This window comes from Andrena cerasifolii, unplaced genomic scaffold (genome assembly GCF_050908995.1).
Source record: "Andrena cerasifolii isolate SP2316 unplaced genomic scaffold, iyAndCera1_principal scaffold1438, whole genome shotgun sequence".
Lineage (NCBI taxonomy): Eukaryota > Metazoa > Arthropoda > Insecta > Hymenoptera > Andrenidae > Andrena > Andrena cerasifolii.
In genome coordinates this window covers 2,941-17,059 of record NW_027486330.1, presented here as the reverse complement: position 1 = coordinate 17,059, position 14,119 = coordinate 2,941, and the positions used below count along the sequence as shown (strand labels likewise).

The 14,119-nt window shown below is 37.2% G+C and overlaps 1 long non-coding RNA gene across 1 annotated transcript; it reads right to left on the bottom strand.

The window, feature by feature from the left end:
• Positions 1–739: 739 nt before the first annotated feature.
• On the bottom strand, positions 740–13,075 carry LOC143378230 (uncharacterized). The gene is made up of 2 exons (XR_013087844.1): positions 11,806–13,075; positions 740–3,657 (listed from the first exon to the last, which is right to left on the bottom strand). It is a non-coding gene; the product is annotated as an uncharacterized LOC143378230 (long non-coding RNA).
• Between the last annotated feature and the right edge of the window lie 1,044 nt (positions 13,076–14,119).

The following is a 14,119-nucleotide window of genomic DNA, read 5'->3' as shown; positions in this document are numbered from 1 at the left end:
GTCGTCCATTTTTCGAGCGCGGCCCTCGTTGCGGCAAGTTCGTTGTTGCTGCCGGTCACGACAGGTTTCGGAACGTCACCGGCGACGTATTGCCACGCATCGTTCTTGATTAAAATTGCCTCGACTTGGATTCGCCATGTGTCGTAGTTCTCCTTTGTCAGAAGCTCGATGCGCGTCGAATTGACGGTAGTAGTCGCCATTTGTAAATCGTTCGCACGTTTTAGCAATCGTCTTCACCAAAAAAAAAATTGGCGGTGTCGTCACGCGTCGAACACACGATACACGAAACCACGAAAACACGCTTTTCGCAATATTTATCGTTCACTGCGCTAGCAGGCGCTCGCCGATTTTCGCCGTACACACTGGTGTGTGCCCGACACTGAGCGGCACAACGGAACCGAAATCGACTGCGTCGTTCGCTCGCGATCGCGTGGCCACGTGCCTCGTCGGCGGTTAAACTCGCGGCGAATATTTACTTGACTTCCTCTCTCGCGATACCTGGGCCCATAACCTGTTAGAGTTAGGCAGGTCGGGTGAGGAGAGAAGTACGCGTGTTTGCTTTAAACGTATATAATGTTAGAAATTCCAATACAAGAGGTAAAACGATGGAGCGCACAGTACACGCGTGTCGCGACAGAATGGTTAGTTGATCGAACCAGAGGGCGCTGTCGGTCGACAGCAAGGCAGCGTTTCCACGACTGCAGGTGCGTCCGCAATGCATGTTGCTCTATCTCCAACATTATTTACCTCTTTTGTTTTCTCTATTTATTTTCCTATTTTTCTCTATATATTTACCTATTTCTCTCTCTCTTTTATTTACGTATTTTTTCTCTGTTTATTTACCTATTTTTCCCTTTAATTTATTTACCTATTTTTTATTTACCTTTTTTTCTTTGATTTATTTACCTATTTTTTATCTATTTATTTACCTATTTTTCTCTATTTATACACCTGTTTTTTCTCTACCTAATTTACCTATTTTTCTCTATTTATTTACCTATTGTTTCTCTAGTCATTTACCTATATTTTCTCTCATTTATTTTCCTATTTTTTCTCTGTTTATTTACCTATTTTTTCCTTTAATTTATTTACCTATTTATTTATTTACCTTTTTTTCTTTGATTTATGTAGCTATTTATCTATATTTATACACCTATTTTTTCTCTGGATAATTTACCTATTTTTTCTCTAATTTATTTACCTATTTTTTTCTCTAGTTTATTTACCTATTTTTTTATTTACCTTTTTTTCTTTGATTTATTTAGCTACTTTTCTATATTTATACACCTATTGTTTCTCTAGATAATTTACCTATTTTTTCTCTACCTATTTACCTCTTTTTTCTCTATTTATTTACCTATTTTTTCTCTATTTATTTACCTATTTTTCTCTATTTAGTTACCTCTTTTTATCCTCTATTTATTTACCAATTTTTTCTCTAGTTATTTACCTCTTTTGTTTTCTCTCTTTATTTACCTACTTTTTCTCTATTATATTTACCTACTTTTTCTCTATTTATTTACCTATTTTTTCTCTAGTTATTTACCTCTTTTTTCTGTATTTATTTACCTATTTTGTTTTCTCTACTTCATTACCTATTTTTCTCTATTTATTTACCTATTTTTTCTCTGTTTATTTAGCTACTTTTTCTCTATTATATTTACCTACTTTTTCTCTATTTATTTACCTATTTTTTCTCTAGTTACTTACCTCTTTTTTCTGTATTTATTTACCTCCTTTGTATTCTCTACTTCATTACCTATTTTTCACTATTGATTTATCTATTTTTTTCTCTAATTTATTTACAATTTTTTTCTCTGTTTATTTACCTATATTTTCCTCTAATTTATTTATCTATTTTTTTCTCTAATTTATTTACCTATTTTTCTCTATTTATTTATCTATTTTTTCTGTATTTATTTACCTCCTTTGTATTCTCTACTTCATTACCTATTTTTCACTATTGATTTATCTATTTTTTTCTCTAATTTATTTACCTATTTTTCTCTATTTAATTATCCATTTTTTCTGTATTTATTTACCTACTTTGTTTTCTGTACTTCATTACCTATTTTTCTCTATTTATTTGCCTATTTTCTTCTCTAATTTATTTACAAATTTTTTCTTAGTTTATTTACCTATTTTTTCCTCTAATTTATTTATCTATTTTTTTCTCTAATTTATTTACCTATTTTTCTCTATTTATTTATGTATTTTTTCTGTATTTATTTACCTACTTTGTTTTCTGTACTTCATTACCTATTTTTCTCTATTTATTTGCCTATTTTTTTCTCTAAATTATTTACCTATTTTTGTCTATTTATTTACCTATTTTCTGTATTTATTTACCTCGTTTGTATTCTCTACTTCATCACCTATTTTTCACTATTTCTTTATCTATTTTTTTCTCTAATTTATTTACAAATTTTTTCTTTGTTTATTTACCTATTTTTTCCTCTAATTTATTAATCTATTTTTTTCTCTAATTTATTTACCTATTTTTCTCTATTTATTTATCTATTTTTTCTGTATTTATTTACCTACTTTGTTTTCTGTACTTCATTACCTATTTTTCTCTATTTATTTGCCTATTTTCTTCTCTAAATTATTTACCTATTTTTGTCTATTCATTTACTTTTTTCTATTTATTTACCTCTTTCTTTCTCTAATTTATACACCTATATTTTCTCTACTTCATTACCTATTTTTCTCTATTTATTTGCCTATTTTTTTCTCTAAATTATTTACCTATTTTTGTCTATTTATTTACCTATTTTCTGTATTTATTTACCTCGTTTGTATTCTCTACTTCATTACCTATTTTTCACTATTTCTTTATCTATTTTTTTCTCTAATTTATTTACAAATTTTTTCTTTGTTTATTTACCTATTTTTTCCTCTAATTTATTAATCTATTTTTTTCTCTAATTTATTTACCTATTTTTCTCTATTTATTTATCTATTTTTTCTGTATTTATTTACCTACTTTGTTTTCTCTACTTCATTACCTATTTTTCTCTGTTTATTTACCTATTTTTTCCTCTAATTTATTTACCTATTTTTTATTTACCTTTTTTCCTTTGGTTTATTTACCTATTTATCTCTACTTATACACCTATTTTTTTCCATATAATTTACCTATTTTTCTCTATTTATTTTCCTATTTTTCTATATTTATTTACCTCTTTTGTTTTCTATATTTATTTACCTATTTTTCTCTAGATAATTTACCTATTTTTTCTCTATTTATTTACCTCTTTTGTTTTCTCTATCTACTTAACTATTTTTTCTCTAGTTATTTACCTCTTTTTTCTGTATTTATTTACCTACTTTGTTTTCTCTACTTCATTACCTATTTTTCTCTATTTATTTGCCTATTTTTTTCTCTAAATTATGTACCTATTTTTCTCTATTTATTTACCTATTTTCTGTTTTTATTTACCTCATTTGTATTCTCTACTTCATTACCTATTTTTCACTATTTCTTTATCTATTTTTTTCTGTAATTTATTTACCTATTTTTTCTCTGTTTATTTAGCAACTTTTTCTCTATTATATTTACCTATTTTTTCTCTATTTATTTACCTATTTTTTCTCTAGTTACTTACCTCTTTTTTCTGTATTTATTTACCTCCTTTGTATTCTCTACTTCATTACCTATTTTTCACTATTGATTTATCTATTTTTTTCTCTAATTTATTTACAAATTTTTTCTCTGTTTATTTACCTATTTTTTCCTCTAATTTATTTATCTATTTTTTTCTCTAATTTATTTACCTATTTTTCTCTATTTACTTACCTCTTTTGTTTTCTCTATTTACTTAACTATTTTTTCTCTAGTTATTTACCTCTTTTTTCTGTATTTATTTACCTACTTTGTTTTCTGTACTTCATTACCTATTTCTCTCTATTTATTTGCCTATTTTCTTCTCTAAATTATTTACCTATTTTTGTCTATTTATTTACCTATTTTCTGTATTTATTTACCTCCTTTGTATTCTCTACTTCATTACCTATTTTTCACTATTTCTTTATCTATTTTTTTCTCTAATTTATTTACTATTTTTTTCTCTAATTTATTTACCTATTTTTTCTCTATTTATTTACCTGCTTTGTTTTCTCTATTTATTTACCTTTTTTCCCTCTATTTATTTACCTGTTTTTTTAATATGCTATTTTTCTCTATTTATACACCTATTTTTTCTCTAGTTTATTTACCTCTTTTTTCTGTATTTATTTACCTACTTTGTTTTCTCTACTTCATTACCTATTTTTCTCTGTTTATTTACCTATTTTTTCCTCTAATTTATTTACCTATTTTTTATTTACCTTTTTTCCTTTGGTTTATTTATCTATTTATCTCTACTTATACACCTATTTTTTTCTATATAATTTACCTATTTTTCTCTATTTATTTTCCTATTTTTCTATATTTATTTACCTCTTTTGTTTTCTATATTTATTTACCTATTTTTCTCTAGATAATTTACCTATTTTTTCTCTATTTATTTACCTATTTTTTCTCTATTTATTTCCCAATTTTTTCTCTTTTATTTGTTAGAGTTAGGCAGGTCGGGTGAGGAGAGAAGTACGCGTGTTTGCTTTAAACGTATATAATGTTAGAAATTCCAATACAAGAGGTAAAACGATGGAGCGCACAGTACACGCGTGTCGCGACAGAATGGTTAGTTGATCGAACCAGAGGGCGCTGTCGGTCGACAGCAAGGCAGCGTTTCCACGACTGCAGGTGCGTCCGCAATGCATGTTGCTCTATCTCCAACACTCCCCCTCAACATGCGTCGGGGGGAAGATTCCGAGAACGTAGTCCGAGCTTCGAAGTGCATTCGGCGTGTTTCGTCCTCGGCAATCCTTTGGTGAGAACGTCAGCGATCATCCTTTCCGTAGGCATGTACTCGAGCCTGATGGGATATTTCTGTAATGCAATACGAATATAATGATGACGAATATCGATATGCTTCGTCTTTGAGTGAAAAACAGGATTTTTCGCAAGCAGCCCAGCGCCACGGTTGTCGTTGTAGAGGACCACCTCGGCGAGGTCTGGGTATCCGAGCTCCCGGAGAAAAACGATCAGGTGTATGGCGTCCCTGGCGGCATCGCTGATCGCCATGTATTCCGCCTCCGTCGACGAGAGGGCGACCGTTGGCTGCTTGCGTGACCTCCACGCCACGGCAGCGCCACCGAGGATGAACGCCGACCCGGTGTAGGAGCGCCTGTCGATAGGGCAATTCCCCCAGTCAGCGTCAACGAAACCCTGCAGCGGCTGATCGTCCCTTCCGAAAACCAGCTCATGGTCCAAGGTTCTCCGGAGGTATCGGAGCACACGTTTGGCAGCCCCCCAGTGCTCTTTCTTGTAGCAGGAATTGAACCGACTAAGCGCACTAACCGCGTGCGCAATGTCAGGCCGCGTTCCCGTGGCAGCGTACATCAGGGCACCAACCAACTCCCTGAAGGGGTAGGGACCCTCGGCGTTTCCCCCGTCGTCCAGATTTCTCGACAACTTGGCGCCGACAGCAAGTGGAGTGTCGATGAATTTGCAGTCCCGCATCCCGAAACGCTCCAGAATGGCACGGATGTAGCCCCGTTGAGAAAGGTGGATGTTGGTTCCATCGCGTCGAATTTCGAAGCCCAGGCAGAGCTCCGCCGGTCCGAGATCTTTCAGTTTGAAAGACTCGGCAAGCCTCTTCTTGATTTGTCCCTCTCTCCGCAAGTCGTTTGTGAAGACCAAAATGTCATCGACATAGATGAGAACGAAGGTCAGCTTCCCCCGGTCTACATAAACGCAAGAGTCGGCGTTCGTAGGAGTCAGCCCGACGCCCCGCAGCACGCCATCCAACTCAGCGTGCCATTGTCGACCCGCCTGGCGCAGGCCGTATAGCGCCTTGTTGAGTCTGCATGCTATGTCGGTTCTCTTGACCTTCTGGAGCATGGATTGTGCTCGCCTCAGGATTGAATCGTCAGTCTCCCTCTCGATCATGGTCCGGAGCATCCTCTCCAACATGTCAGGCGGCTCCATGTGGATTTCAGCGTCCATTTTCCCATTTAAGTACGCCGTCTCGACGTCCAGCTGCGACACCCTGAGGTTGAACTTGGCGGCCAAAGCCATTAGCAGACGAAAAGAATCAAGCCGGGCAACCGGCGCAAACGTTTCGAGGAAATCGACGCCGTAACGCTGAGTGTAACCTTTCGCGACAACTCGCGCCTTTCTTCTATCCAAATCTCCGCTAGCGGTGTATTTATTTCTCAATACCGTGCGGCACTTGATGATCTTACCGTCCTTGGGTCTCGGTACAATGTCGAAAGTGTCGTTGATGATGAGACTCTTGATTTCTGCGTAGATCGCGTCGTGCCATTCAGCCTTCTCGGGCCCCGTAATGGCCTGGTGATACGGGATCTCGATGGCGGACATCGCCAACTCAGCGTCCTCCCACGTCGAAGAGTCCTCATCGCTGGAGTCATCCAGGTCCTCTGGCTCGTGTGCCGCAATGTCGGCAATGGGCACCATGTTGTGCTCCTTCTTCGGTCGGCCTGGTCGGCCGGTCATGACCTTGCGCGGCCTCCCAGGGCCCCGTCGCATCGGATGGTCGACAGCCTCCGGTTCTGTGGGCGGCGCAGGTTGCGGCGCACCATCGCCGCGCATCTCGACGTTGATCGGTGGAACTTCACCGTGCACAATCGGGGGGTTGAGCTGTCCCTCAGTTTCTTGCCGGTCCGCAGGTTTTGGCTTGTTACTGGGACCGATCTCCGTTTCGCGCACCTCGGAGTCGTCCGAACTATCTGAAACAGCTGGTGGTTCGCCACACTCTCTGAGAGCTGACTCCCGAGTTCCCCCTTTTAAAAGGAATTCGGTGGAGAATTTGACGTCCCGCGTCACTAGGACCCTCCGCTGCGACGGTGCCCAAACTCGATACGCTTTTGAAGTATCGGAGTATCCGACGAGAGCTCCCGTGATCCCCTTTGGCAAGAGTTTATTCTTGCCGGGAGTCTTGTCTAGGACAAACGTCTTGACACCAAACGTCTGCAAGTGGTTTAAATCCGGACGTCTCCCGTTCCACATCTCGTAGGGGGTCCTGGTTCCCAGTATTTTCGTCACACAGCGATTCCTCACATGGTTTGCTGACGCGACTGCTTCGGCCCAAAATGACTTGGGTAGTCCCGATTCATCGAGCATGCAGCGGGCAGTTTCGACCAGCGTTCTGTTCTTGCGCTCCGCGACGCCGTTCTGCTGCGGCGTGTACGGCGCGGTTAGTCTGCGCTGAATTCCAGCATTCTTCAGGATATTGTCCATCTCCGAATTGCAGAACTCTCCTCCATTGTCCGACTGGAGAGCCTTTATCTTCGTACCGGTTTGTGTTTCTACGTTGTTCTTGTACTCCAAGAACTTTGAGGTTACCTCCGATTTTTGTTTGAGAAAGTAAACCGCCGTCCAACGACTGTGGTCGTCAGTAAACGTCAAAAAGTATCGAGCTCCCCCTGACGAAATCGTTGGCATGGGTCCACACACGTCCGCATGGACTATTTCGAGCAGGACTGATGAGGCTTTTTCGCGCTTGGAGAAAGGAACGCGAGAAATCTTACCGAGCGCGCAGACATCACAGAAGGGCAGGACGTCGTCAGTCCTGAAGTTCAATCCGGTCGCGGATGCCTTTCGTCGCATCAGTGACATGTCGCTCCAGTTCAGGTGGCCGAGCCGCTGGTGCCATTCCCTGGAGCTTCCCTGCGCATGGCTGGAAACCGCACACGTCTCCTCGCGTCCCTCGCGCAGGCAGAACAAATCGCCCTCGCGGTCAGCAATCAGTCGAAGGTCCCCGTTGGCATCATTTACGTAGGCACGCTTTTTAGTGAATAAAACTTCGTAGCCTTTGTCGACTATTTTCTGTCTGTCATGTTTACCGTTCGAAGCAATTATACGCACATCACCCTTGGCTGTCACTTTCGCGGTCGCGTCGTTAGCCAATCTTACACCCTTGTCGGTTGTGTGTGATTGCGTAAAAAGTCCCGGATCCTTGCACAAATGCGACGTGCATCCGCTGTCGATGCACCACTTTTGGTCGATCACGGAATTGCATGCGTGGTTCGCGGAGATTTTCGCGTTTTGTTCCGCACAAGAGAGTTCACCCGCAAAATAAGAGTCATTTGCAACGTTGGCACTTTGTGTGTCCTTCTTGGCACTTTGTGTGTCCTTCTTTGTACTGTGCGTGTCCCTTTTTCGTTTAAAACAGTCCGCAGCCTTGTGCCCCTTTTTCTTGCAGTAGTTGCACTTTATTCTTGATCCGCTCGAGGCAGCATTGTCGTCGTCTTGTCGGCTGACGCTGGTGGCGCCATCCGATTTAGCTTTGCCACGATTCCGCTTCACGAACATGGCGCTTGCACTTGTCTCAGCCGCCCTATGCACTTTGCCGTCATGCTCCTCGATGATTTTGATCATCAATGCCTCGATGTCCGGCAAAGTATCGCGAGATTTGATCGCGCAGCAGAAATTATCGAAGCTATTTGGCAGGCTGTGGAGTAACATCACAGAAAGCAAGTCGCCGTTGATTTCGATTTCCATGGCCCCCAGTTTGTCGACGACGTCCATGAATTTAGACAGATGATCTCTGACGTCGTCACCCTCGAGCATCTTTTTGGACAGCAATTGTTCCAGAAGTGTAGCTTTCCTCATAGGTCCTTGGGATGCGTAAACCGATTTCAGTTTGTCCCACACTTCTTTGGATGTTTCACAATTTCGAAGATGTCTGAGCTGCGAAGGGCTCATGGACAGGATTAGATCGGATTTCGCCTTGCGGTCCTCTGTCGTCCATTTTTCGAGCGCGGCCCTCGTTGCGGCAAGTTCGTTGTTGCTGCCGGTCACGACAGGTTTCGGAACGTCACCGGCGACGTATTGCCACGCATCGTTCTTGATTAAAATTGCCTCGACTTGGATTCGCCATGTGTCGTAGTTCTCCTTTGTCAGAAGCTCGATGCGCGTCGAATTGACGGTAGTAGTCGCCATTTGTAAATCGTTCGCACGTTTTAGCAATCGTCTTCACCAAAAAAAAAATTGGCGGTGTCGTCACGCGTCGAACACACGATACACGAAACCACGAAAACACGCTTTTCGCAATATTTATCGTTCACTGCGCTAGCAGGCGCTCGCCGATTTTCGCCGTACACACTGGTGTGTGCCCGACACTGAGCGGCACAACGGAACCGAAATCGACTGCGTCGTTCGCTCGCGATCGCGTGGCCACGTGCCTCGTCGGCGGTTAAACTCGCGGCGAATATTTACTTGACTTCCTCTCTCGCGATACCTGGGCCCATAACCTGTTAGAGTTAGGCAGGTCGGGTGAGGAGAGAAGTACGCGTGTTTGCTTTAAACGTATATAATGTTAGAAATTCCAATACAAGAGGTAAAACGATGGAGCGCACAGTACACGCGTGTCGCGACAGAATGGTTAGTTGATCGAACCAGAGGGCGCTGTCGGTCGACAGCAAGGCAGCGTTTCCACGACTGCAGGTGCGTCCGCAATGCATGTTGCTCTATCTCCAACATTATTTACCTCTTTTGTTTTCTCTATTTATTTTCCTATTTTTCTCTATATATTTACCTATTTCTCTCTCTCTTTTATTTACGTATTTTTTCTCTGTTTATTTACCTATTTTTCCCTTTAATTTATTTACCTATTTTTTATTTACCTTTTTTTCTTTGATTTATTTACCTATTTTTTATCTATTTATTTACCTATTTTTCTCTATTTATACACCTGTTTTTTCTCTACCTAATTTACCTATTTTTCTCTATTTATTTACCTATTGTTTCTCTAGTCATTTACCTATATTTTCTCTCATTTATTTTCCTATTTTTTCTCTGTTTATTTACCTATTTTTTCCTTTAATTTATTTACCTATTTATTTATTTACCTTTTTTTCTTTGATTTATGTAGCTATTTATCTATATTTATACACCTATTTTTTCTCTGGATAATTTACCTATTTTTTCTCTAATTTATTTACCTATTTTTTTCTCTAGTTTATTTACCTATTTTTTTATTTACCTTTTTTTCTTTGATTTATTTAGCTACTTTTCTATATTTATACACCTATTGTTTCTCTAGATAATTTACCTATTTTTTCTCTACCTATTTACCTCTTTTTTCTCTATTTATTTACCTATTTTTTCTCTATTTATTTACCTATTTTTCTCTATTTAGTTACCTCTTTTTATCCTCTATTTATTTACCAATTTTTTCTCTAGTTATTTACCTCTTTTGTTTTCTCTCTTTATTTACCTACTTTTTCTCTATTTATTTATCTATTTTTTCTGTATTTATTTACCTCCTTTGTATTCTCTACTTCATTACCTATTTTTCACTATTGATTTATCTATTTTTTCTCTAATTTATTTACCTATTTTTCTCTATTTAATTATCCATTTTTTCTGTATTTATTTACCTACTTTGTTTTCTGTACTTCATTACCTATTTTTCTCTATTTATTTGCCTATTTTCTTCTCTAATTTATTTACAAATTTTTTCTTAGTTTATTTACCTATTTTTTCCTCTAATTTATTTATCTATTTTTTTCTCTAATTTATTTACCTATTTTTCTCTATTTATTTATCTATTTTTTCTGTATTTATTTACCTACTTTGTTTTCTGTACTTCATTACCTATTTTTCTCTATTTATTTGCCTATTTTTTTCTCTAAATTATTTACCTATTTTTGTCTATTTATTTACCTATTTTCTGTATTTATTTACCTCGTTTGTATTCTCTACTTCATCACCTATTTTTCACTATTTCTTTATCTATTTTTTTCTCTAATTTATTTACAAATTTTTTCTTTGTTTATTTACCTATTTTTTCCTCTAATTTATTAATCTATTTTTTTCTCTAATTTATTTACCTATTTTTCTCTATTTATTTATCTATTTTTTCTGTATTTATTTACCTACTTTGTTTTCTGTACTTCATTACCTATTTTTCTCTATTTATTTGCCTATTTTCTTCTCTAAATTATTTACCTATTTTTGTCTATTCATTTACTTTTTTCTATTTATTTACCTCTTTCTTTCTCTAATTTATACACCTATATTTTCTCTACTTCATTACCTATTTTTCTCTATTTATTTGCCTATTTTTTTCTCTAAATTATTTACCTATTTTTGTCTATTTATTTACCTATTTTCTGTATTTATTTACCTCGTTTGTATTCTCTACTTCATTACCTATTTTTCACTATTTCTTTATCTATTTTTTTCTCTAATTTATTTACAAATTTTTTCTTTGTTTATTTACCTATTTTTTCCTCTAATTTATTAATCTATTTTTTTCTCTAATTTATTTACCTATTTTTCTCTATTTATTTATCTATTTTTCTGTATTTATTTACCTACTTTGTTTTCTCTACTTCATTACCTATTTTTCTCTGTTTATTTACCTATTTTTTCCTCTAATTTATTTACCTATTTTTTATTTACCTTTTTTCCTTTGGTTTATTTACCTATTTATCTCTACTTATACACCTATTTTTTTCTATATAATTTACCTATTTTTCTCTATTTATTTTCCTATTTTTCTATATTTATTTACCTCTTTTGTTTTCTATATTTATTTACCTATTTTTCTCTAGATAATTTACCTATTTTTTCTCTATTTATTTACCTCTTTTGTTTTCTCTATCTACTTAACTATTTTTTCTCTAGTTATTTACCTCTTTTTTCTGTATTTATTTACCTACTTTGTTTTCTCTACTTCATTACCTATTTTTCTCTATTTATTTGCCTATTTTTTTCTCTAAATTATGTACCTATTTTTCTCTATTTATTTACCTATTTTCTGTTTTTATTTACCTCATTTGTATTCTCTACTTCATTACCTATTTTTCACTATTTCTTTATCTATTTTTTTCTGTAATTTATTTACCTATTTTTTCTCTGTTTATTTGGCAACTTTTTCTCTATTATATTTACCTATTTTTTCTCTATTTATTTACCTATTTTTTCTCTAGTTACTTACCTCTTTTTTCTGTATTTATTTACCTCCTTTGTATTCTCTACTTCATTACCTATTTTTCACTATTGATTTATCTATTTTTTTCTCTAATTTATTTACAAATTTTTTCTCTGTTTATTTACCTATTTTTTCCTCTAATTTATTTATCTATTTTTTTCTCTAATTTATTTACCTATTTTTCTCTATTTATTTACCTCTTTTGTTTTCTCTATTTACTTAACTATTTTTTCTCTAGTTATTTACCTCTTTTTTCTGTATTTATTTACCTACTTTGTTTTCTGTACTTCATTACCTATTTCTCTCTATTTATTTGCCTATTTTCTTCTCTAAATTATTTACCTATTTTTGTCTATTTATTTACCTATTTTCTGTATTTATTTACCTCCTTTGTATTCTCTACTTCATTACCTATTTTTCACTATTTCTTTATCTATTTTTTTCTCTAATTTATTTACTATTTTTTTCTCTAATTTATTTACCTATTTTTTCTCTATTTATTTACCTGCTTTGTTTTCTCTATTTATTTACCTTTTTTCCCTCTATTTATTTACCTGTTTTTTTAATATGCTATTTTTCTCTATTTATACACCTATTTTTTCTCTAGTTTATTTACCTCTTTTTTCTGTATTTATTTACCTACTTTGTTTTCTCTACTTCATTACCTATTTTTCTCTGTTTATTTACCTATTTTTTCCTCTAATTTATTTACCTATTTTTTATTTACCTTTTTTCCTTTGGTTTATTTATCTATTTATCTCTACTTATACACCTATTTTTTTCTATATAATTTACCTATTTTTTCTCTATTTATTTACCTATTTTTTCTCTATTTATTTCCCAATTTTTTCTCTTTTATTTGTTAGAGTTAGGCAGGTCGGGTGAGGAGAGAAGTACGCGTGTTTGCTTTAAACGTATATAATGTTAGAAATTCCAATACAAGAGGTAAAACGATGGAGCGCACAGTACACGCGTGTCGCGACAGAATGGTTAGTTGATCGAACCAGAGGGCGCTGTCGGTCGACAGCAAGGCAGCGTTTCCACGACTGCAGGTGCGTCCGCAATGCATGTTGCTCTATCTCCAACACTCCCCCTCAACATGCGTCGGGGGGAAGATTCCGAGAACGTAGTCCGAGCTTCGAAGTGCATTCGGCGTGTTTCGTCCTCGGCAATCCTTTGGTGAGAACGTCAGCGATCATCCTTTCCGTAGGCATGTACTCGAGCCTGATGGGATATTTCTGTAATGCAATACGAATATAATGATGACGAATATCGATATGCTTCGTCTTTGAGTGAAAAACAGGATTTTTCGCAAGCAGCCCAGCGCCACGGTTGTCGTTGTAGAGGACCACCTCGGCGAGGTCTGGGTATCCGAGCTCCCGGAGAAAAACGATCAGGTGTATGGCGTCCCTGGCGGCATCGCTGATCGCCATGTATTCCGCCTCCGTCGACGAGAGGGCGACCGTTGGCTGCTTGCGTGACCTCCACGCCACGGCAGCGCCACCGAGGATGAACGCCGACCCGGTGTAGGAGCGCCTGTCGATAGGGCAATTCCCCCAGTCAGCGTCAACGAAACCCTGCAGCGGCTGATCGTCCCTTCCGAAAACCAGCTCATGGTCCAAGGTTCTCCGGAGGTATCGGAGCACACGTTTGGCAGCCCCCCAGTGCTCTTTCTTGTAGCAGGAATTGAACCGACTAAGCGCACTAACCGCGTGCGCAATGTCAGGCCGCGTTCCCGTGGCAGCGTACATCAGGGCACCAACCAACTCCCTGAAGGGGTAGGGACCCTCGGCGTTTCCCCCGTCGTCCAGATTTCTCGACAACTTGGCGCCGACAGCAAGTGGAGTGTCGATGAATTTGCAGTCCCGCATCCCGAAACGCTCCAGAATGGCACGGATGTAGCCCCGTTGAGAAAGGTGGATGTTGGTTCCATCGCGTCGAATTTCGAAGCCCAGGCAGAGCTCCGCCGGTCCGAGATCTTTCAGTTTGAAAGACTCGGCAAGCCTCTTCTTGATTTGTCCCTCTCTCCGCAAGTCGTTTGTGAAGACCAAAATGTCATCGACATAGATGAGAACGAAGGTCAGCTTCCCCCGGTCTACATAAACGCAAGA